The sequence below is a fragment of the Bicyclus anynana genome, chromosome 4 (assembly GCF_947172395.1).
Source record: "Bicyclus anynana chromosome 4, ilBicAnyn1.1, whole genome shotgun sequence".
NCBI lineage: Eukaryota > Metazoa > Arthropoda > Insecta > Lepidoptera > Nymphalidae > Bicyclus > Bicyclus anynana.
In genome coordinates this window covers 11,527,426-11,554,736 of record NC_069086.1, presented here as the reverse complement: position 1 = coordinate 11,554,736, position 27,311 = coordinate 11,527,426, and the positions used below count along the sequence as shown (strand labels likewise).

General features: G+C 35.5%; 1 protein-coding gene across 1 annotated transcript in view; it reads right to left on the bottom strand.

Moving 5' to 3' along the window:
- LOC112051777 (uncharacterized) overlaps window positions 1-27,311 on the bottom strand; it is an 85,549-nt gene that overhangs the window by 43,769 nt on the left and 14,469 nt on the right. Inside the window, exon 2 of the mRNA XM_024090562.2 lies at window positions 10,458-10,506. The gene's annotated coding sequence lies outside the window, so the exon portion shown is untranslated. The remainder of the gene's footprint in view (window positions 1-10,457; window positions 10,507-27,311) is intronic.

The window sequence follows — 27,311 nt, the reverse complement described above, 5'->3', positions numbered from 1 at the left end:
AATATAGTCGTGGAACCTAATTAACTTCTTTTTTAAGTGGAGGTTCTTATCAAGAAGGCTAGCTAAATCTCGTTGGTCGAGTTGCTAGCTTAGATGGCGTCGAATTATGTGGTCCTGGAAATATTGAATTTTCCATTCTTCCAATCATTTCTCAGTTGCTGGAGTTCATCGATGTCGTAGGACATCGGTGATGTGCCTTCTTATTCCCTTTGCCTTGGCAAGCATGTTAAGATTTAGGTTCCGGTTATTGTCATTGCCATGCCATGCCGTGATTATTACAAAGTCAAATATAAGCCCTTAGACAAACCCATGTATGAACATCGTGGTAGATCTAAATTCCAAAACCCTCTTCTAAAGATAGACCTGGCCAGCACTAGTGGACCTTCTAAATAGGGCCATATTAATAATGATGATGAAGATGAAGATGATTAATGATGTTGTAAATCGCAATCGATTAATCCAGTTCACAGCTTGTCGAAGAATAGAGTAAACAAGAAAGACTGAAGCACATTATGACATGAATTATCATAGCAGATTCAAAACCGTTAAGTTCAGAGTGAAACAGGGCGTGTCGAAGCCGTAATGTGGAAACGCAATTATCAAGTGTGACGTCTCTCGCATAAGTCACATAATGATAGACACAGTTATAGACAACGAAAACACAAACTAAAACCAGTCTCCAAACCGAGAAATTGCTTCAAATTGAGGATAAAGCACTTGTTATACCAGCTTTGTTAAGATAATATTTGTGCAAACTGTAAAATTATTTACATTCCTTAAACGCCTCATAAAACTCGACTTTATTTGCGAAACTTTTCCATTATATCTATATCGTAAGACTGTTTAGCCTCTATTAAACTGAATCAAGCCTTAATAGCTTGACATATAGCCCTTAGACAAATATCTTACTTCGGAACTGCTTACTTATTGGTAGGAAGTGTTTGTTTAGATTTTTAGCAAATCTGAATTCAAGTTCCCCCTATACTTTATCTCCATACTACCCTTGACGTTCTTAACATTATAAAATCATAAATAATATTTTTATAAACGTTCGAATAAAAAGTGTCTGTCGAATCTGCTATAATTTCCTAAAATAAGCCAGCATTTAAATTGTGCAATTTCCATAGAATCTGATCTTAGTATTGAATATATAACACAACAAAGTAGTTGTCCATTGTATATTGTATCAATAAATGCTGACCTTGATCACCTCCACGATCCACAGAATGTGAACAAGGGAACATGTGACATTACTGTAACAGTTATGTCACGACGCTCCCCGTACAGGCACCGTAACGTATATGCAACCACCGTGTAGATGCGCTTTCAAATTGCCCAATTTAACGGTGAACTCCTCTTGGTACTTGGGAGTCATTTCTATCGGAACTGATGTTTTCCTGTTCAAGACAAATGAGATTCTCTGAAAGCAAAAAGCAGAACCTCAGCTGTCTCAATATGCCCACAAACGACATATTTCTTAGAAGCCAACGTTACTTTGAACCAAAGCCGCCTAGTACACCGGTGTGTTTATGATGACCGATGAGACTTAATACCATTTTAATTATATTAATGGTTACTTGATAGAGGATCGAGGAAGGAAACTATTAAGAATAAAATATTAAATTGAGTACAACCTTACATTTAAAAGTAAGCATTAATACCTACCAAATGCTTTCGTCGTCGTCATCAACCCAAATTCGGCTTAATGCTGAGCTCGAGTCTCCTCTCAGAATGAGAGGGGTTAGGCCAATAGTCCACCACGCTGGCCCAATGCGGATTGGCAGACTTCACACACGCAGAGAATTAAGGTAATTCTCTGATATGCAGGTTTCCTCACGATGTTTTCCTTCACCGATTGAGAGATTTCCTTCATTGAGAGATGCTTTGATAACATATTATCATCTCAATAGAGCTTAGGATGGAATATCACGCTGTAAGTTGTACCTACAACGTAATATTACCCACATAGTTCCCATGGGAATACGGAGATAAAATACATCATATGACACTAAATATGTTTTCTATTGATAAAAGAATTTTCAAAATTGGCTCAGTATATCCAGAAATTTCTCCCTACAATCCTACATACCCATAAACTTAACCTCTTAATATTACTTATCTTGGATTTTTGAAATAATAGTTAAAGCAGAACGGGAATGGATAATAATGTGTATGTAATATTTGGTTTCTTTAGATAACCACAACCTTAGATTATCCACAATTAGACAGTAACACATACAATAGCCATTACTTCCCATGCGAGCTGTACAGCGTACAGTATTAGCGGCTAGGCGATTCAATATGTGCTTATTCGCAAACCTAGATATCACTTCCCTGTTGTTCATACAATAAAATTACATATTATAGTTCATTTCGTGCCTCCTTCGCGGAAATTCAAACAATCAAATAGGAAACGATTTAACCTGGATACAGTATAATAATACAACCTAGCTAGTAACCTAATAACTAACACATAATGTCACATTCTATTATACTAACGGATGCCTGTAACTCGTTTACGAGAAAATCAGTGTAATCGTATATCCCCTTTTCAACCCCACTAGTAAAAACACCTTCGCAAATAATACATTATTCTATAACAACTTTGATCACCTACCATAAAATGGTTATAGTGAGACAACATGGATGATAGATATTGAATCAATCAAACGACAAAAATCTCTGGCTCGTGTCTATTCTGTATTTAGAAATCCCGCGAGATATTTCCAGAATAAAAACATTGCTATTTCCGGGACAAAAAGTACTTAATTTTCTGCTCCAAGGTACAATTTATCTCTATCTACATCAAATTTCATCCTAATAGGTTCGGTGATTAACCTGTAAAAAGATAACAGACAGACAGACATTGCCGTATTTATAATATTGGTATGGAAGTATGAACGAAATGACCCCATACAGCCTACTGCACCAAATTACAATTTATCTCTACCTACACCAAATTTCATCCAATTCGGTGATTAACCCGTAAAAAGATAACAGACAGACAGACGTATTGTCGTATTTATAATATTGGTATGGAAGTATGGATGAAATGACCCCATACAGCCTAATCGTTCCCCAATTACCGACCGTGACACTGACAGTCAGCCTCCGAACAATGACGTGTGATGCGGTCGCCGGTCAGTGGAACAACGAACGGTAGCGGTCACGGCCGAACAATTCGTGTGGACTATCTATCCCGCTGTTTTGTCTGACATTTATATGAGCTATCTTACTTTAATGTATAATTTAGTATAATATATATGCTATATATAATAAATATATAGTATATATATTATATATATTTATATATATACTATATAAATGCGAAAGTCTGTCTGTCTGTCTGTTATCTTTTCAGGACTAAACAGCTGAGCCGATCAAGATGAATTTTTAGTATAATGGTAAATAAGACCTTCGAGCTAGTTACTACTTTTTGACCCTACAATAAAAACAGAAGAGGATGAAATAGGGGTTGAAAGTTTGCATGGAAAATACATAATTTTTAGAGTTCCAGTTTTTAAAATTTGTTCATATAGGTATCATAAAAACTCTACCATGCCTCATAGTTGCCTATCTACCTATTTAGGTAGGAACATGGATTGAACAACTTTCGGCTTTTTTAAATTATTCCAACAAATCTTTCAGTCCAACTAAGTTTTCATCCATTAATACAGAAAAGTAAGACTGTTCGCAAACAATAGAAATCTCTGACCGTGAATTTCTAGGTAGTACAAAAGACAAAAATGTATGTACAGTTTTAATGAATATTGTAATGCGGTCACCCATTCAGAATTCGTGTATAACACACAAAGAGGTCAGTGGTCATTGTCAAGTCCACACATGGACGATAAGCCGATACGCTGCCTTTGATGTGTGCCGAGCTCAAAGCGCAATCAGATAGCTCGTATATGGCTTTCTCATGACATTGCTGTGGATTTGGAAGGGAATACGACTTACAAAACATTTGTATAAATATTAGCATACTTGCTCGCTTGCATTGGTATGGCCGCTATGGTAGAGCAAGCTCATGAATAGGAACCCTAGATAGCTTCAAAACTAGCATAGGTAATATTTTGATAAAATCACGTCAGTTAAGTTATGTATTTATTTGATCGATATCACTCACTATATTTTAGATGTACATAGACTATGCGCATTTATAGTCTGGCTAGTTCGTTGTTGACACTTCCATGATATGCGGGCGATGGGGGGAAAGACTGCGCGGGTATGAAATCGCGCGTGTAGGAAAGTGAGTTGCATCAGTCGTGGGTTTTTCATTCATCGCTACACACACCCAGGCTCACCCGGACCATCGGGAGTGTTACGAACAAAGTTGCCAAGCTATAATCTCATTCAAAATCAAAATTATAAAGTCCATACCTATAAAGTAGATGTAAATTCTTCCCAGCTAAACTTAATTGCATTAAAATCACTTTAATAGTAACGAAAGCTATATGTATAAATCGTCTTAATCGTTCAATAATTCAGGTTATAAAATTCACCTAAATTCGCTAAACCTTTTTTTTTTGTTTATAAATATCACATAAACATGCAAATCTGCATAATTTAAATATTATTATTGGATAAAAAAAATAGATAAATAAAAGAAAATCGCTACTTTTATATTGTATGGCACGGTAGTCCCATCGCCAAGGCGTAAATATTTGTTCCAAACAATTTTATAAGTCTTCCTACAACCGAACGAGACACTAGTAATAGATTAAAATGCGCAGTCCGTAGATACAAACGCCGATAGAGATAACAGGTCACGGTAATCCGTACAACAATCACAAGAGCCGAATGGCCGGTAACGGTACCGGGCACACGAGACAATGCGTGAGACAGGTTGCTCGTCTGACCCAATTATCTCACTGGGACGTTTCTTTTGAACGTGTGAATTTTTATTGCCTTTCACTCAATGTCCTGTGGAGAATTTATTATTGAAGTATGTTTTCACTTTACTCTCATATTTACTTGTATGGGATGGACAAGCGACATACAACGCATTTTTTTCTCTATCGTATGACCCAATTATCTCACTGGGACGTTTCTTTGCAACTAGTGAATGCAATTGCATTGCACTCTATATCCTGTTGAGAAATTATTATTTATGAACGAGTATGTTAATTTCAGTTTTATTTGTATAGGTAGGTATAATTTAAAGATTGTTGATAGATGTGAGTACAAGCGTCATACAACGAATTTTTTCTGTATCGTCTGCCCAATTAACCCACTGAGACATTTCTTTGCAACGAGTGATTTTTATTACCTTTTGCTGAATGTCCTTTGAGGAACTTCTCATCTTTACTTGAACAATCTCAAACACAACCTAATACTCAGTATTTTGCTTTTCTTAATGTGCAGTCGTTTCAGCAGATCGTTAAAAACGAAACAGTCTAAAAGAAAAAACGAGGGGGTAGTTATTGATTTTAATGCTAGCTGCGCCCTGCGGTGTTACCCGCGAAAAATAAATATGTATTTTATCCGGGAAAAAAGTAGCCTATGTGTTAATCCAGGCAGGTATAATCTAACTCAACTACAAATTTCAGGTAGTTCAGTTTAGTAGTCACGACGTGAAAGAGTAACAAAATTCACACTATCATAACCATCAGTTTTTCGCAAATCTCGCAAATACTATGGATTTTTCGAGATAATAGTAACCTATGTGTTAATCTAGGGTATAATTTATCTACGTTTTTAATTCCAACCAAATCGATTCAATTGTTGCGGCGTTACAAGCGTTAGTAACAAACATCCAAACATACATACAAACTTTCGCGTTTATAATGTTAGTAGGATTCAAGAGGATGAGCTAGCAATTCAGATATCAGATTACTTTATATTTACAGTTAGTTCCGACCTAAAAACCTTTAAAAAACTGTCTACTAGGATGCTTATTAACTTGCAAAATTTATCACCTGTCACGCTATGTCCTGTATGAATCGTATGTTCACAGCTTCCTCGAGGCCATGCGCCACTTTTATTTAATCACTATCATTATAATAAATCGATAATAACGTGGACAGTAAGCAGAATCAGATTTGGCTCTAACTGCGCCATTGTATAATGACAATAGCAAAAAAGCTTGAGATATCAATTTGAGTTATTATTTGAATAGATATTATGTACAGTTGTTGCTTTTCTATTTATAATTATAGACATTCTACTTTTAGAAGGCGGTTTTGCATAGATGTTATACGCGCGTTTGCATGCAAAACTGAAGGAGCGTTAGATCTGATTCCCACTACTCCAGACCGGCAGATTTGCGAGAAAATATGCACATTACTGATAAGTTGGAGATGCAAGCCGCGGACCCGATTCGAACCTTTCATCATCATTATCATCCGACAGACGTCCACTACTGGACATATGCCTCTTGCATAGACTTCCAAACAACACGGTCCCGAGTCGCCAGCATCCAGCGGCTCCCTGCAACCCGCTAGATGTCCTCAGTCCATCCAGTGAGGGGTCGACTAACACTGCGCTTTCCGGTGTGGGGTCGCCATTCCAGCACCTTGGGACCCCAACATCCATTGGCTCTTCGAACTATATGCCCTGCCCATTGCCATTTCAGCTTTGCCACTCGTCGACTTATGTCAGTAACTTTGGTTTTTCTGCGGTTCGATCACGCTAAGAAACTCCAAGCATAGCTCGCTTCATCGCACGCTGAGTGAATTTGAATATTCGAACCTTTACGCACTCGGAATCAAATGCAAAGATCATATCCACTTTGCTATCACAGCTCACTATAACTTACAGTGCGTTGTGAATATTATAGTTGCGTGGGCCGCACTCGAAGTCAGGCATGACATGTCAAGTGGTCTCTTTTTGTTATTTCTGCACCTCTACATTCAGTGAGTCCTAAAGAACTCACTCGCTGCACAGAATTGCACATAAAAATTAACATACAAACAGTCTTTTAATATTGACAAAATAAAACCGCGCACTGTTTATTCGAGTTGCATGAATGTGCCGTAGAAAATAAAGCAGTTGTGGCTAAGAATTCTCCAGATAGACACTCTACATTCTATACGTTTGGACGACTTATTGGTTTTATGCAAATAACTTGCGTGTTTATCTTGGGAGCCGGCTGGAATGCTGGCGTCGTCCCACCGACACCTAACACGTGGCTGGGAGTCTTAGCAGATACTGGTGACATTTATAAATGGGTTACCCTTTTGTATAGAAAGTTTATGTCTGTTGGGAACGGTCACAGCAGAGTCCTATTATTTGTTGTCTATAAATTATCTGAGAACATTTACTTTTCACTCCGTTTATATTATTTGTTACGAAGCTTTTATCACACTAATATAAAGGCGAAAGTCTTTGTGTGTAAGTAATCCTTCATACTGCAACTATTCGATTAAGCTGATATTTGGGATGAAAATAAGTTATGCCCTGGATTTACAGTTACACAAACCTTTTAATCCGTCAAAAGGAATGGAGGATTTGTGAAAAATTTCATGAGCAAAGAAATAAATTTTTATGCGGTAGATCAAAGTAAGCCTGAAGCAGGTCAAACATAAGGAAAAAAGGTAGGTGTAATAAGGAGTTTCAAGCATATGAAAGTCGCGGGCGTCCGCTAGTTTTATATAAGCCTCATAAGAACGTCATTGTAACTCTACAATTTATACGTAATTTGATGTTAGAACAACATAATATATTTAGCCTGAGGTTGTTTTCAAACAACTTTATCAGTGCAACATAATCGTACATAATTTCTACTGGTTTACACCGGCGTGAAAGACGGAACTGTGGTAAATGGGTGTCAAATCAAATATGTTATTACAAGTTAACATATTGTGATCGGTCACGCTCGCCCGAGGTATACTGCCAATTCCCTTTAACTTCAAAAGTTGCAAACCAAGTATAAGCTTACATACTGCAGAAAAAGTGCGATAAATTTCTTATATAGTTTTTATTTAGCAATATAAGCCATTTATGTAAATAAAAATGAATTGCTAAATATGGTGCTAAGTGCAAAACTAGAAAATGGCTCGACTAATTCAACTAATTATTTTTTTCATACTCGTACCTACTGTCGTTTACAGTTTCTTATGTTGGGGCAGCAAGTGTTTATAAAATAAATTATATCTTTGAAGATACGTTGAGCAAATGCCACGTTTTTTAAATTTATATACCTTGCGTCGTCTGAGACTACATACCGCCAAGCGATTTAGCGTTCCGGTACGATGTCGTGTAGAAACCGAAAGGAGTGTGGATTTCATCCTACTCCTAACAAGTTAGCTCGCTTCCATCTTAGATTGCATCATCTCTTACTATCAGGTGAGATAGTAGTCAAGGTCTAACTTGTAGAGAATAATAAAAAAAAGTATGCTAACGTGCGACCAAGTGATGTGAAATAGACAAAATGTCGTCCGATGGAGTTGTCCCAGTCCCATCTTTTTGGTCCCAACGCAATCTAAAAGCGGTATTTCCGGTTGCACCACTATTGGTTAAAATGTCACTATTTCTCTTCACGAGATTATCTCGTTGGTCGCATGTTATTACTACACAACTATACGAAGATAGAGAATCTACACGACAGTTCATTAATGAGTCAACCGGAAGCGTTTCAGTTAAACACAGAATTTAAATACACAGTCTAGCTGTTAACTTTTAAGAATAAATTATTGCGATGCGCTTTGTTTCTAATTGCTCATCCAAAAGTGACTGGTCTTCTTTATAACCGAAAAATAAGTGCGGAACAATAAGAACTTTATAGTATTTTTATCGTGGGAATTGAAGAAACAATGCCTCCGATAATATCTGTAACACCGGATTATAAAAATCATTTCGATTGCCATTAAACTCTGCCTTAACCCTAGTTGCAGAGATAATAACCTCAAAGCTCTGATAAGCTTGAAGTGTATCCTTTTTACAGAGCGTAAAAAGCAAAGCTTCTTAATGGGTGTATTGACCTTAAGACCTTGCAAGGTTAAACATTTTATTTATGTAATACCAACAAGATTTTATAGCTGTGGACAAAAAATGAAAGTGTTTACATAGATGAGTCGTAAAGATATACATTTGCAATACATAGTCATATGCTAAAAAATTAGACATACCGAGAATCTAATATAATATCACTTTCACCGGAGTATTCTGGATTTCATTTATCATATCTAATGCATTTTTTAAAGAGCAAATCCGAACGCAATTAATCATCAGAAATAAAAAAGTCTAGCTCCACCCACTTCAGTACGATTCTCGTTCTACATGGACATAAAGGCATCAACCCACTACACCGCTCTGTCATGAAGGAAAATTCGACATTTTATTCATATTTATGACAATAGTCCAACCTCTACAACAAGGGTATTTTTATTATTTAAAAATAATTTAAAGCCCACTAGAGTAGTTGGCCTTTTGGATGATTGAAATTTTATTGACTTTGGAGCATTCTTATTGAAATTGATTAAATAATATACAATCAGCATCTGCTGAAGATGTTTTAGAGTCAGAGAGTCCAAGAATAATTGATCTACCCGATTTGGTTATCGTCACCGTATCGTCAAGGATAGGTATACATATTATAGAATTTTAGATTTTCTACTGTCTGTCTATGAAGACCTATTTTCCCAAGAGCGTGTGAAGGTATACAAAGTTTAAATTAATATTATTATTATTAAATTAGCGATTAACATGTCATCATCATTATCAGCCTATTTAAACGGCCCCTAAGTAATATTATTTCGAATTAGTAGGGATTTTTAGGGTAAGAACTCGACTCCGATGACTCACACTTGTTCGTTTTTTTTATTGTGCTGTAATTCACATACTTTCATGAGAATCGAGTCCATTAATGCTGCAAGTAACAGTAGCATTTCTACATTTCTTGTGTCAAACTTATACAAAACCAGTGTATTTATTTTGTGATTCAGTGTACGATGACCACATCTAAAGTACGAACCGTGCGTCTTCGTGTATTAACCCTTTCATAGGTTATAAATCTTTTAATCCCTTGTGTTTTATTATGTACCCTCCAGAGAGGCTATTATTTCTAAGAATATACGACTGACAAACTCAATTTACATCGCATTGTTGAAAAATGTAATACATAGTTTTAACCTTAATGTTTCATAACAGAATTGTTACTTCACTGACTTAAAGCTCATAGTAAAACATTACTTAAGTTTTGTCTTCTGAATAAAACGTTGGACATATAAAAAGAAACCTAAGTGTTCCTAACACTTGACTCTTTCAAAGCCGTAACTGCCGTGCGAAGTTGTAAAACCACGAGTCGCATCTAAGCCCGCCGAAAGAATGAAAGGCTAAAGTTCATAGTCGGACCATAAAATGTTGCTAACACACAATTTTAGCTTTTTTCTCAAAAAGCTTTACTTAGTAAACTTATATTTTTTGCTGTTTTTCAACAACTCATTGTTAGTTTTTAATGGGTTCTCAAACATATAAATGCAATTAAACAAAACATTTAAAAATGTTAAACTTACCTAACTAAAGCGTATAAAAATCTTATTCCAACTTTCGTTCTCCCAATATCTGTAACAAACAAATAAACATAGCTTAGATTGATTAATCGACACGTTTAATTTAGTTGACAGACATTAAATGTTTTTTTTATCCCATGTATGTTTTTACTATTTTTGTATACAAAAATAGAGAAATTAGTCTCCCTATACTATTACATCATTATATTAGCCGATGGATGTCCACTGCACGACATAGGCCTTTTGTAGGGACTTCCAAACATCACGATCCAGAGCCGCTTGCATCCAGCGAATCCTTGCGACTCGCTTGATGTCGTCAGTCCACCTGGTGGGGGATCGACAAACACTGCGCTTTCTAGTGCAGGGTCACCATTCTAACATCTTGGACCCCAACGTCCATCGGCTCTTCAAACTCTGTGCTCCGCCCATTGCCACTTCAGTTTCATGACACGTTGAACTTTGCTTCTTCTGCAGATCTCCTCATTTCTGCCTTCTTATGTAGCCCATAGTTAGCGACCAAGTCTCGGAACCATAGGTCATCACTGGCAACACGCACTGTTCGAAGACTTCTTTGTCTTCAGGCACTGAAGATGAAAAGATATCGCAAAGTTTCTCGAATGCAGCCTAGCCGAGTTGGAAATTCGTACGTTTACCATAATTATAAAACGAATTTTTTACTTAATTAAAGCAGGTATACAAGAAATATATCGCATGAAAAATGATTTCTTGTCGAATATCAACAGATTAGATTAATATGTTCATTAGCAACTACCGGGAGATACGAGTACTTTGAAGATAGTTTATAAATTACCAATAAATTACAGTCATCTCCATTATGTACCTACAAACTTTCCATCATTAAACAATATACGAGTAGGTTATAAATACTCCAGCACACAACTGTTATAATAAAAGTTTAAGTAATCGTAAATTTTGTTTGTATTATAACTAGGCCATGTTAACTCTACAAAGCTACCACTTTCTACCGCTACGATGTAAAACATTCCATTTTCGCATTCAAACAATTTGTCGTACGCTATTCAGGTTGTGGGATACTGTTTCACATTTGTTTGGTTAATTAGGAAAATTATTTGGAAAATTAGGTCTGCGTGTGTAAGTTAACTGCTTCATTGGTCCTATAGGTCTTTAATTGCTTTGGATCAAGAGATTCTAGGTTCAAGTTAGTTCGAAAATTTCAGTTAATTCTCAGCCCGGAGTTGAGACATTGGTGGTGTTAACACCACCAATGGTGCTCATACCACTATGTTAACACTGTGTTAACTTGGTGATATGAGCACCCTGTGCCTAGAATAGTAAATCCTGTTTCGATAACATCGTGTTAGTAATGGTTAAATAATATGAAGAATAAATTCAGTAATGACCATTAACAGGCATTATATTGTAAACGAATAAGTCACCACCTCAAATTGACAAAATTAAAAACAACGCTGAATTATAGTAAACCAAAGAGCAAATATCGTTCAATATACTGATACAACTGGTAATCGAACCTAGTATAGCCTTGCTCGCTAGGCTATTAGTAGCTGACAAGCTAGATAGGTTTACATACCAAACGAAGTCCTTTAGCATTTTCCCCGACACTGGAACGCTTATGTGGAGCCAAAGTAACATGAGAACGTTCAAGTTATTTATTCGCTGCGTTCCTTTAGCGCCAATGCGAACAAATAATGGGCTTACTTTGCCGACCAACTAACAAGCAACGAGGTTTTAACACCATATTAATCGACCATTTAAGTGACTTTAAGTGAGTGTTTTTTGTTCAACTTATTCTGACAAATCATAATTATCTTTAAAACAAAAAAATAATAAATAAATCTATACTTATAATAAATCTGTAGAGAGGTCAATTCTGTACATGAAATATATTTCCAAAATAACTATCAGGGGGTGATTAGTGATCGATACTGATGCCAAAAATGCAATCAGTAAAATTTTTGTCTGTCTGTCTGTCTGTCTGTCTGTCTGTCTGTCTGTATGTTCTTTATAGAAACAAAAACTACTGGACGGATTTTAACGAAACTTGGTACAATTGTTCAACATACTCCTAGGCAGGTTATAGTATACTTTTCATTACGCTACAATCAATAGGAGCAGAGCAGTGAAGAGAAATGTTGAGAAAACGGGAGAAGTTACTAAATTTTTTAAGCTTCAGTCGCGTGTACAGCCTTAATGGTTAAAGCTACATAGAAATCATGTATGACGGAAATGTTTTCCTTAAAATTATCTATAAAAACACAAGAGCGTATATATGTCTATCTTTTATGGTTGACTCACATTAACACGTGGAACTCCCGATAGCTTAGCAGTTCGGAGCTTTCTAATTATATTTGTCTACTCTTATGTTTATAACACTCATTACTCATCCCTAATAAGAAAGTTAACATTATTACCTATTCAATAAAAAAAGAATCATAAAAATCGGTAAAGAAACACCAAAGTTATACATGAAATACGCTAAGCCATCGCGCGTGAATTCATGCTTTAAGGATTATTTTTGTGTTGCCGCGCTCGACGCGACTCGCGGTGGGAGGAATAAATAAAGGAGTGCAGCCTTAATGAGTAGGGTAGGGTAGGGGTAGGGTAGGGGTAGTGTAGGGTAGGGGTAGGGCAGGGGTAGGGTAGGGGTAGGGTAGTGGTAGGGTAGGGTTGCTATAGGGTAGGGGAGAGGTGGGTTAGGGTAGGGTAGGATAGGGGTAGTTGAAAGTTTACAACGACTTTCACGCGGACGAAGTCGCGGGCGTCCGCTAGTTAATAAATATACTTAAACAATACACATCACTATCTAGCCCCAAAGTAAGCATACAGAGTAGCTTGTGTTATGGGTGCTAAGATAGTTGATATTATAATATTAATATACAATTATTTACTACATATAAATACTTATATATAAATATGTATAAATACACACAGACACTGGAAAATACCCATGCTCAACACACAAATATTTTTCAGTTGTGGGAATCAAACCCACGGCCGTGGATGCAGAAAGCGTGGGTCACTACCCACTGCGCCACGCGGCCGTCAAAATGGAACTGAGTTGAAATGCATATCTGTTATTTTGATTTTAACACAAAATTACTTTTTCAAAATTGGTTAATAATCTACGAAGTTTTGTAATTAGGTAAAAAACAAAAAAAAACATACTCGTCCAATTGAGAACCTCCTCCTTTTTTCGAAGTCGGTTAATAAACGTAAAACTCAGCATGAAAATATCTATTTTTCAAGTTAAATTCATGGAAATTAATACACTACAAGGACTATCAGTTCATGGACTCTTAAAAAACTAGGGAAGCTTAGCGTACTTTTTATCCCATCACCTGATAAGGGGAATAAAGATTTCCTATAAAAAAAACTATTTGTCCACGTGGACAAGTCGCTGATGGATGTCTGTTAATACGTCCTACGGTATATGACTTTTATATTTACGACTTTTATTTAAAAAAACTTAAAATATAACTAAAAACTGCAAAACCATATTAATAATTTTAGGTACGTTAATAAAATTGAGATTTAATATTCATGATTAGTTTAATTTTGATTAATGTCAACTGCCAACATTAATATACGCCCATAACACTAATTAAGGTATCGTACCGGAAAGCTAAATCACGTGATGAATAGCTTTTCCTGTTTGGAATAAATAGACGAAGTCTATCACTGCGATGGTATTGACACGTCAATCTTCTTCACATTTATTCTGTTTAGAACTGAGATCTTAAACAAGAGTCAAATTCAAATTCAATTCTATTCCTTCTCTATAATCTTGAAAAAATCCACAATACAGCCCCAATTGTTTACATAAATATTATACATATATGTATACTAGCAGACACAGGCAACTTCCTCCTGTCTTGGACCTCCTTAATACGGCCCTGTCGCAAAATCTGTTCTTAGCGTACGTCTATATACGTACTACGTATAGCGTACTAACAATAAACTACCTCTCTACCAAATTTCATTTTTCTACTCCAAGCGCATTTAGATATTTAGATATAGGTACTTAGGAATATTTGACCTTATTGATAAGGTCAAATATTATATGAAAGTTATAAAAGTTTAAGAATATTTGACCTTAACGGTACCTACTCAATTTAGAAACCACAGCAGCCTATTCTGTAGCAGCTAACATAAAAATAAAAATATCTATGTGAATACGCACCACGGTCGAATGTTTATGAGTTTTATGGCACTATAAAAAGCCAAAGAGCCGATGTGATTGCCAAAACGGTAAGCTAATTTTGTCGTGTTTTAAAGGGAATCGTAACGGTTAAGTGTGAAAGTGGCCACGCCATACTGCTCGAAGTCTGACGATTAATCTTTACTGCTTAATGGTGGCTCTGAACATAAAGCGCGCTCGCATAAGGCTCGGCGCAAATGCTTGTTAGAGCGAGCATTGTAAATAAATCAAAGGGTTCGGCCTTTTTGCTCGGTAGTTTAGAAAATGAGATTAGAACAGGGAACATAATCACCGGCGGCGGTCGTGATGGGGAAAATAAAAAGGGATTTTGCATTGAAACGTTTGCTATCGGCTTTTAGCTCGTTCCCCTTTATCCCGCAGCTGATCGCGCTAGACAATGTGGTCGCGCGGGGTGCGGCGTGCGGGGCGCGGGGTGCGGGGTGCGCCGGGAGGGGATGTGCATGACCGCGCAGGGCGCAATGACCTTGCGCACATTCCGCTCTTCCGAACACTCCCGCGACTCTCCCGACTGATCTAGCTCTCTACTCATCCCTAGATTACTACTAATGCTGCAAATAGACAATTCATAGTTCGAACACAAATATTGCTGCTACAATATGAAATAAAAAGGAAAATATACTAAATTATTAATACATCATCATTCTGTCTGAATTTTAACTTTTGCCCACGGATTCACTTATTTACTCTTAAACAGCCGTCCATCTAAAAGTTGTTCTTCTATTCCACGGGAACAGCTTATTTATACGTACTATAGGCACCTAGCACATGGTTTATAAAATCCCGCGGGAACCATGTTTTCTTCATGATGAAAACCTATACATACATATATATTTATATGTACATAATTTATTTACCCAGCGTATATTCTATCTAAAGTCCAAATAATAGCTAAATTGGTTCAGTATCATCATCATATCTGCCGATGGACGTCGACTGCCATTAGTAGGGACTTCCAAACATCCCTGCGACTCGCTTGATGTCGTCTGTCTACTTGGCGAGGGGTCGACCAACACTGCGCTTTCTGGTGTGTGGTCCATTCCAGCACCTTGGGACGCCAACGTCCATCGGCTCTTCGAACTATGTACTCCACTTCAGCTTCGCGATTAGTGAAGGAGTAACAAACATAACATTTACATACAAACTTTAGCCTTTATAAGATTAGTATGGAAGTAAGGATTAAGTATGCGTTATACTATCCTAAACTTAAAAAGGCGCAGTCACATAAGGCTGCTTTAAATAATGTTAGATATTATGCAAAGCCGCCATAGATGGTGCTAAATGGGACTGAATGGAAGACAAACAATACATGAGAAAGGAAAACTGGGTTATTAACCTCTGTGAGTGCGCATAGTAGAGCAAACGGGCTGAGTAAATAAGAAAAACTACAATCAAACGACAGTTTGTTCATGCCCTGGAAAATGGTACATTAGAACTATACTTGTCTTTACACGTAGAGGATTTAGAAATAACAGTATGACACTAAATATTGCAATGTCTTCTTAAATTCATTAGAATTTAAGCTTTAATCTTTAGAAGTACTTGTCGGATTATATAAATTATTTTTGTATATGATAGCTAGGCTAGACTCACGACGAGTGTCATAGGCTTTCCTTTTAAAGTACTGGAACCCTTATTTAGTAGGTCCTTCTTGAACACGTAACAAACCTATACGGAGGAAATTGAAGGTAAAGCTCCCACACAGAAAATAACGGGCCAGCGGCCAAATTATCAAAACCACGAGCAAACGCGAACCGTTTTAAAGCATTCACAATTGGTATTATACCCACGCCGGGAAATATTTGTTAAGCCACCAAGCGTAACGTAAGCTCGTAGTCTATGGTAAGAGGCCTTTACTTCTGTTTAAGTAGATAACCCGATTTGTACTTTGTTATACAGCAAGAAACACGGACTTTCAAACACAATTTTCTCTTCCAATCTCCTCTCTTATAGTCACTCACCATCTAATAAGTTCGAGTGTCTGCAGGCAGGATATCCGATTAAACTGATCATGTGTAACCAATACACGATTAGTTTTATCGTATGTTCTGCCGCTTGCGCTGCAAGATGATGAGCTTATTGGATGAGTGACCAGCATTATTGGGTAATTTTAATATTGTAACCCTAGTTAATATTTAACGACAATACAATTGTCAGTCAGTTTTTGTTTAATAGTATATTCAGATTAATAATGACTAAATAAAAACTGTGCTACAAATAAAACCAATCACAAGCGATCTTATAATCTTAATTAGCGATGACACCGTGTCTACGTCGTGACTTTAACAGTATTGCAAAACAATCACACCTTTTTGTAATTCTATAGAATTAGAAAATGATCATAGCAATTCTCACTCAACACTAAATAGTGACACTGTGTGCCTTGATTTATCCGTTTATTGAATTTTCTCATATCAGAAAAGTACTCTTGAAACCTGACTTGTCTAGGCAGGTTAAAAAGCATGGATAATTGAAATGAATGATTTTTTCATTGAAATGAAAATTAGCTAATCTGTTTTTCACAATAAATTGTACAGAATTAGATAAAAGTTTTTTTAATTTATAAAGTTTTAATAATGAAAATGGAAAACTATATGAGAGTTACATTATAAAAAAAAATAGCGGGACCAATAAAAATCAAACCTCTAGTGTGGAAACACTGAAACAATGTTAAAAAAAGATAATAACAACGATATATTAAAAATACTTCAGATACAATTGCTTACGGTTATGTATCAATTTGCAGTTAAGCTTTTTCTTTTCTACAAAGATCCACGTGGAAAAGCTTTGAAATAGCTTTTGGACTTATCGGAGTTTATAGATGTATGCATAACCAAATTGTTAGCACCGTCGTATTTATGCAACCGATTCTATATTCAAAGCCAATACGACGGAAAGGTAAACATGTGATAATATCGTAGTAATCTGACAAGCCCGGTTACCGGCTCGTCTAGCTTGTGGCTAAAAGATGAATCAAACCAGTTTTTATTACATCAATTACGTTCAACTTTAACTAGTAAGGTGGGCCGGATTTGCTGCATTGCGAAAAATATCTACCGGTTAGTACAAGCTTTTATTAAACTTGCTCTGTTAGTAGATACAGGTGTGTTTGTATGAATCTAATCTTGTAAACTAGAATCACTTCCTGATTTATTATATATCTTCAGTGACAATTCGATAATATTTTACTCTAGAGCTGGTTTGATATTGGAGTTGCAAGGAGACCTTAGAAACTCCTAAAATAAAACGAGAAACGCGTCAAACTCCTTCAACAGATATACATTTCCTGTGAGTAGTCATTAAACTTTTTTTTAACTAAATGAATGATTTTTTTTATTCTTTACAAGTTAGCCCTTAACTACAATCTCACCTACGTAACTATGTAGTATGAAGGAGAAGTATGAAAAATCCACACCCCTTTCCGTTTCTACACGACATCGTACAGAAACGCTAAATCGCTTGGCGGTACGTCTTTGCCGGTAGGGTAGTAACTAGCCACGGCCGAAGCCTCCAACCAATTAGGAAAACCTCAATCGGCCCAGCCGGGGATCGAACCCAGGACCTCCGTCTTATAAATCCACCACGCATACCATTGCGCTACGGAGGTCGTCAAAACAGTAAGAGGTACACGTTTATTCTACACACTTGTATCTCTTCCTAAGTAAACTACCTAACTTTCACAACCTTCTATTGTATTTCTACAAACAAACGATGAATAAATATGACTAATCTTAATCACCGTTATGATATTAAAACCTTTGAAAATCTACACACTCACACATAAAATTGTCTATATAATTTATTAATAAATTATTTTACATATACTTTCCTATTACCAACGAGCTTTATACGCTCATCGATAAATATACATTTATTGTTTCTTCAATACTCCGTACGCCATAGGACGTTACAATGGCGATTTATTAATCACCAACAAGCCGTTCCCGCGGTAGAGACATGAAAAACTGCGTACGGTAATGCATTTGTTAATGTTAGTCGATGGGAATAGAGCTAATAAGCCCTGGGAGCAGATGTGAGCAATTATTACACAATTAGAAACATCGTGCCATCACGATTAACATATCTATATAAAGTTGATTGCACTTTGCCGCGAATGCAGTACGTAATAGTTTTTCACCTTACTTGAATATGACATTAATTGAATCAAATACTATTGAATGCCATTAGTTATGGTTTTTCACCCAAGTTAAATGTGTATTCAATTAAATTAAATAACAATTGAAACTTTAGTAATTCTACCGTTATAAAAATTAACTTAAATATTAATTTTCACTAACGCGGCTGTTACTTTACTCACGACAACGATGTACAATACGACAATAAGCTAACTTAACACTGGCTGAGTTTAAGAGGAAATCAGAACATTTTTCGTGTTTAATTATTACTTAAATTGTTTATTCAAAAATACGTAAAATAAAAAAAATCTGATGTACCTACGAGTATACCTATTACTCTACCAAAATATACCCGAATATACCCTACCAAAAATGCAAAATGGCGTGTGAATAATGATCGTAATCGAGATTGAGCTACTGATGTCTGCATTATCAGTACTGATAACTGCTCATGATAACAACACACTAATAATGCAAATGATAGCAAACATGTGAGTTTTACTAGTATCGTTTTATAGTGGAATCGAAAAAAGTGGTCTTTATAATCAGAACATGAACTTTAAATCTTAAAATTTGTAGACCTTATTAAGATCTAGACCTTATTAACGCATGTTAAGATATAAATTATTGTTAATACAAAAGAATAACGTGTCAAACTGTTGTTGTTAGTGAATATAATTTATGTGAGAAGCGGTAGTCGCAGACACTTATCACACAAACGATAAATCCGTACCGATTAGAAATTTGCCACTCTATTACATTGTAGAATAAAAAACTAACATACCAATGTATAAATATTCAGTCTGTTCAACTTACACATTTATTACAATGTCAATAATGACAAAACTAGAAATATATTTAAGTATGGTAGCTTTTTCTCCAGCAAACCATTACAATAATACCCTAAAAAGAGAAATTGCTATTCACCGAACCGCATCTATTTCCCAAATCGTTGTGCCCATTTTCTTTTATTACAATACAAATTATTTTTTTTAGAAAATACAAAGAATCTTCATCACAAACTGGATTTCTCAGTTTTAAGGCAAAACTAGTTTAAAATTTGAAAACTGATGTCAAAGTTGCACTTTGTAAAGTACGATTAAAAGTAGTCGAAATTATATTATGGAACAATACAATAATACGGATATCAGGGACGTACATAAGAGGTGCCACGAATAACCATAGACCATGTTAACGGTTGACGTCATTACAATAGTGTACATTTTTTTTTAATGTTTCATATATTTTATACACCGGACAACCTCGGAGAACGCGTCTAACACTTTTGTTAATAATTGTACCTGTGTAGACAACTGTAATTTTGGTTGAACTTACACTGTCGTCAAGTATACTCATACATCACTCGATATCGAGATCTACTCTATTTGTCATCACTCCACACTCACAATCTAACAACCCGTTACTTTTTCGCGAATGCCGAGTGCTCGTCACGGCACCGAGCCGATTTTACGCCTATAATTACAAATTAGTGGACACACCACGTCTGAACAGAAAATAAAAAGAAGATCTTACACTCATCATTGCAATCATTGTCGTCCACATTTTTTTGTATGCGAATACTTAATAGTACAATCACGTATACTAGTATACTATTTGATTGGCATCAAATAAATTAAATTCTGATCTAGTTAAATCGTAGCTGATGTCCATTTATTGGATACACGCTTTCCGTTATTTCAAAACTATAATTAAACATCTTAAAGTTTTCTTTAAGTTAAAATAAATATAAGTACTATGATAATACTTTATATAGTTCGTTTATGATAATATTTATTTCACTTTCATTAGGACTCGTAGCTCGTTGATGTCTTTTATACAAGTAGAAAATTCGATATTGAAATTCAAAACTCTTACCAACTAACAGAGAGTTATGATTGTATTTTAATTTTTTTATTCGTTAGATAATATTTATTGCTTGGACAGTTAATGATAAATAATGTAACATAATATAACTTTAGAAAAACTTTTAAAAAACAAGTGCTGGAGGGAATCGAATATTTGTTCTTAAAATATAAGTATTATTATGTTAAGATATAAAAAAAAATATATAATTAAAGTAATTAAACTAATTAAAGTACGTATTTTTATATCCACTAATTCAAGTTCACAACGTTAAACATTATTTGAAGTAACTGTCTAGAGTTTTAAACAAGAAAGCATTGAGCCCAATAGAAAGGCTCGACGTTCACTTTAATAATATTAAGTAGCTAATAAAGTTGCATTTCTAATCTAATATAAGTTCAGATTTCTGGAAAGTGTTAATTCAGTTAGCTTTCTTGGCAAAAGAGGCTAATGTCCCTCGTTAAGTTGTAAAGACGACGCTGGGAAAGCATGACTCTATATTTTTTTGCATCGTACCGGTCAAGATTGCCCAAGTCCGAGATAGCGAACCAATGATGCGAATTGAAACTCAATGTGATATGCGTGTAGCATTTAAACCAGAGATAAGATAGTTAGTATATCATAATAATTCCTATTGAATCGACAACCGTAAATTAAAAAGAATGAAAAATCACAAATTATTTTTAAAAGTTGATTAACACTTTTGATACTATACGAGGTCTAAGTGACACCAAACGTCTAAGTGACCACTTTGCAGCTAGAAGAAACATAGACTTTCTTAGCATGCGAAATGCATTGATTTAATATTGCAAGGAGAATATGCAATCCAATATGTGCTATTAAGCCAAGGTTTTGTGGTTTACCTACCTCAATACGGGGTAATTTTAACTTAGTACCAGCAGGGTATACCATTAAAAGTATAAAATTTAAAGAAATGTTTAACAGTTACGTTAAAACTCATGTAACTTTAATTTTATTTTCTCGACATTAGCTGTCAGCAATATAACCTGACGTTTCATAAGTCCTTGTATACTAAGTCTACTTGAAATATTTATTTAGTTTATTTAATATTTATTTATTAATTTAGTATTGAGCAATAATAAAATACCCTGCTGCTACTGCTACCTATGCTGCCGCAATTAACGATTTAGCAAATAATCAAAAATGCCCCGTATCTTATGGCGGAAAGTACTAATAGGCATAAATAAATCAATGTTGCTGTGAATGTCTAAAGCATATCCATACACACCTATTGAACAATATTAATTCACCTAGCTAATAACTGCGAGTCTAAAACAATAATTATATACAGTAAATTATTTATTACAGTCTTTTTATGGTGTTTCATTACACGAGTTTTATTTCGAAAACTAATATCGTATCTAATTGCATCGCAGGCTTATTTCAATTACACCGTCTATATCATTTCCATTTCTTGTTCTGTTTTCTGTTGCGGCCTACAATTCACAATTTTATTCCTTTCGTTCCTTTAGTAATATAGTGGCTTATTACAGTCAATAAGGCTCATTACGTACATCGCATCTATCAGGAGCAGGAATATCCTGGGGTCGATGACACTGCCGTAACTAGCATCCCGCTCACGTCGCCGTCCGTACTGATGACGCTCAACTATTAAAGTTATCGTCTTTTTAAAAGATATAGATCGCTATCCGAGATCTATATGAGATTACTCGTAATATCGGACAACTACTCAATATTGTTTGAAAATTAAGTAATAATCAGTAACCGAACGTAACTTTTAAAACGATTGCACTTTTAAAGGTTACATTGAAGTACTGTTTCTTGTGACAAAAACTGAGATTATAAATTGTTTGACTGGACCTCTGTAATAATAACTCTCGTAGTTTTACAGAAATATTTGACGGCACAAGCAAACGACCCCTATGATGTTAAGTAAAAAACTATCACCTATATCAGAGCAACAATTTAAGGCATGTAAGGACCACCTCTTACGTAATTCCCTTTACCTATCAACCTGAGTAATTAGGCCTTATGGACCTAATATTTTACCGTAACCAAATTGCTCACACCGCGCAGTGGAATTCATAGATGCAAAAATACACTGCCTACCCTGAGGGACTCGTTACGAACATATATTGGAGAAGGAAGATTCTATTTTATATAATTTGGACTTTAGTGTCTACTTCGTGCGTTACTAAAACTTTATAGAATACCAAAACAGTTTTAAACGATGAATTCTTAGTTAATTAATTAAAGTTTTAACGATCCTAATTTTTATTTGACACGGGTATCATAAAGTAAACGATATTCAATCGACAGGTACACATGTCGGTTTCAAATACTTTCTCACTCATTGAACATAGAAATAATATACATAATAGGTTTTTTACTCGCATAGAAATATTTCTTCCTTGTAATCGGAGAATGTGCGGTTGGAGCCAGCGTCAGGTTTTTATGATATCATCGCTGCAGGCTGAACCGAGAACCGGTAACCTCATTTGCAGTTTATTGCTAAAATGTTATGTCATAAAGCTTAGACTTAAATACATAACTGGCGAGATTTAAACCTTCATCTTTATATATATACCTATCTGAGTCCTTTCCTTTCCTTTTGAATGCGGTTTTTCAATGCGAATGATGTCAAAAGCTTTTCTTTAATTTGCCCTATTAATATGTGTGGGTCTAATCTAGAAAGCTGTACTGAGCAAAGCGCTGTAGTTGCCAGATATAGTTTTATTGGCATGCTGCAATTGGGAAAAAAATAATTTACAGTCTATAATATACAGTAAATAATGAGATTATGAGTAATCTCATATACATACGATACGGTTACAGACGGAAGAGAGACATTGCAATTCTTAAACTAAATAAGATCAACCCATCGAATTTAGGCTCATTTATCTTAGCTAACACTAGTACAACATGTTAGATTATTAAAGCTTTTTAAAACGAATTATTTATTTCAATCTCTTACAATTAAACTTTTCACTAAAGTCAAAAAACATAGTCCATCAAAGCTAACATCAAAGAGCTACTGATCGACATGAAACATTATTATCTCACAATAAAGATTCTCATATTTATTATATGCATCATACAAGCATTCCATTACAGCCTCAGGCGAACGTCCATCCAATGAGACGTCGATACCTTACGTGATAAATAATTGACCAAATATTATTGATGGCTCTCGTTTAAAAATGTAAACACGTTGAAAGACAGAGATTTTAATCTCTTGTCTTCACTTTGACACATAATCGTATCAATAATTATGTCGTTTGTAAGATCAGATATGCCATTTATAGAAATAAACATAAAACTGTGCTAATTTGTTGTTTAAAATGAAATCAGCCATCATTTATGCCAATAATAATTTATGTTAATTGAGAGAGTTTATTTAATTTATGACGAACTAAATAAATAAATTCATAAAAACTTGTTCAATCCTCGTCATATTATCCATATTTGGTTTGGTATAACACCTTTATCTTTGGTTTATTATTATGGAAGTAACAAGCCTCTGACTACCTAATAAGAAGGTTTTTTTTTTAATGCGCAACAGGTTTGTAGTGAATACGGTGTGCGTTAATCGCTCGGTTCTACTACTGCAGCAAATAACTATCTATTACTGCAATCTCCTGTAGACAAGTCCCGGAATAGCCTCTAATAGTTTATAGTTTACATCTAAAAACGTAGTAAACTACTAAAACCGGTTAACTTAAATTAATTCGTTTTAATTTTTGATTAAGAAAGAAAAGAAAGAAAGGAATACGTTCATTAATAATTCATTATTTATACACATAGTAGCAAAATTGTCTAATTTTATAGTAATTTCTAGAAATCCGACTTAATTCGTTTATATAAAGTACGGTCAAATATAAAATGACCTTTTATTGATCTTCTTTTATTACGAGATTTAGCTGAAGCTTCATGAGTATACAATCTGTCGCTTATACTGCGTGTTATCTTCTTACAATCTTTTCCAGCATTTTTCATTTTTAAATTGAAATTGTTGCCAGAATTTATTATATGAAACTCTTGCAACTCTTTTTTAAACAAAATAGTTAATTCAGCTATCCCGTGAATTGGATACGAATTTTTTTGATAACAACGATAAACTTTGACGTTTGTAACCATCGTCAACGTCAGCCTATTCTTACTAGCGCTATAGATTAGGAGACCCACCACGCTGCAATAATTTAAGTTGGTGGGTTTAGGGTTATTGAAGAATCACTGTGAAATATTAAGGATAATCACTGGACCCTGATGTACGTGCGCTCCGAGCCACAGTGTATCATCCACCAACATTCCGACTCCAGGTTGCTAGTGAACATATCGAAATTATTTTATATCAAATCTATAACCACATGTCTATAACCACTTGGAGCCGGGTTAGCCCAGTGGATATGACATCTGCCTCTGATTCCGAAGGGCGTAGGTTCGAATCCGGTCCGGGGCATTCACCTCCAGCTTTCAGTTGTGTGCATTTTAAGAAATTAAATATCACGTGTCTCAAACGGTGAAGGAAAACATCTTGAGGAAACCTGCACACCAGAGAATTTTCTTAATTCTCTGCGTGTGTGAAGTCTGCCAATCCGCAATGGGCCAGCTTGGTGGACTATTGGCCTAACCCTAATTCTGAGAGGAGACTTGAGCTCAGCAGTGAGTCGACTATGGGTTGATAATGATGATGAACCACATGTCGGATAGGCTACTTATTGATTGGACAGATAGCGTTTAAGACGTTTGTGATAGAAAAGTTTCATTTATAGCTATTGTAAATTTCACAGAAATAGTAATAGTAGTAGGGTCGGCTGGTCAGCTCGGTCATGCTCCAGCTGCAGTAGAGGGCGCCACCTACATACGACCAGCTCTTAGAGCCTCCGATATAAAGTCTATATTGTAACATGTATCTAACGACACGATTCTCAGGCCTTGCTTCGCCTCACTGCCTGCCGATGCAACCGTGGCGTCACACTTCCTTATTTAGAGTGCTGGTTTTACTATATAAAGTACTAGTTAAGCGCTGTGATTGGATGTCGTGTTTGTCTAACGTTCATCTACACTATTGTGCACTGGTGTATTTTATCTGTGCTAAATGAGTCTTTTAAAATGTAGAATATTAGAAGTCAAAGCCAAACTGTCTTCATATAGAAAAACTGTCTGGTAAACTTAGCTCAGCGGCATTTGCCGTGAGAAAAATAAGACAGTTTACTGATGTTGATACAGCTAGGCTTGTTTATTTTGCGTACTTTCACAGCGTAATGTCTTACGGTATTTTATTGTGGGGCAAGGCTGCCGATATACAATCTATATTTGTACTTCAAAAAAGAGCAATTCGAGCAATATATCAATTAAAATCACGCGAGTCCCTTCGTCAAAAGTTTAAAGAAATAGGTATACTAACAGTAGCCTGTCAATATATATATAACAGTATAGTATATGTAAGACAAAATATTAATTTGTACAAACGAAAAGGAGATTTAAACCCACGTCTTACTAGACACGGGCATAAGTTAGTTATTTCTGCATATCGTCTCCAAAGAGTAAAAAAATCTTTTGTAGGTTTGGGTGTACTCTTCTATAATAAGATCCCCAAGACTGTGATGGACCTGCCAATGCATAGCTTTAAGCAATGTGTTAAAAAACATCTACTTAGTCGAGGGTACTACAACATTGATGAGTTCCTTAATGATAAAGATGCTTGGAGGTCGTTGGATCAGCTTCCACCTTCACACAGAAAGTAAAACTATGAAAAATGTAAACAGTAATTGTTATTAATTGTAAATTATAATACTGTATGACTTTTTCAAAAGAGCAACTGTTGAGTTTCTTGCCGGTATCTTCTCAGCAGAACCTGCCTTCCGAACCGGTGGTAGAATCTTTACAAATAGTCAACTGACGTGTCAAAAGTGCTTGTAAACTGAGCCTACTTGAAATAAATGATTTTTGATTTTGATTTTTTTTTTCAAATTAATTTTATTCAATAAAAATCTGAAAGTTGACTTTGAATCGCCAATAAATATTTTTTTACATTATATACTTTACATTATTTATATCTATTTAATATGCATGCGAAAGTTGTACGAGATCCCGCTGCAAAAGTATTGCGTTCATCGAGTTTTTGGACCAAAACCATTTTAATCATTAATTTTAATTCGAAGAATATAAATTATATAAAAATATAAATATTGCCTGAAATAGTGGATACAGCTAGTTGTAAAATAATAGTGATAAGTAAAGTCTGACGTCAAAGTCTGTTTGATGGCCTCCGTGGCGCAATGGAATGCGCGGTGGATTTACAAGACGGAGTCCTGGGTTCGATCCCCGCCTGGGTCGATTTAGGTTATCTTAATTGGTCTAGGTCTGGCTGGTGGGAGGCTTCGGCCGTGGCTAGTTACCACCCTACCGGCAAAAACGTACCACCATGCGATTTAGCGTTCCGGTACGATGTCGTGTAGAAACCGAAAAGGGTGTGGATTGTCTTCCTACTCCTAACAAGTTAGCCCGCTACCATCTTAGATTAGGTACATCATCACTTACCATCAGGTGAGATTGTCGTCAAGGGCTAACTTGTAAAGAATAAAAAAAAAGTAAAGTTGTAAACTTAAACTCAAAACTAAGAAAGTTCCAAAACAACCTGAGAAGAAGCCTACAACA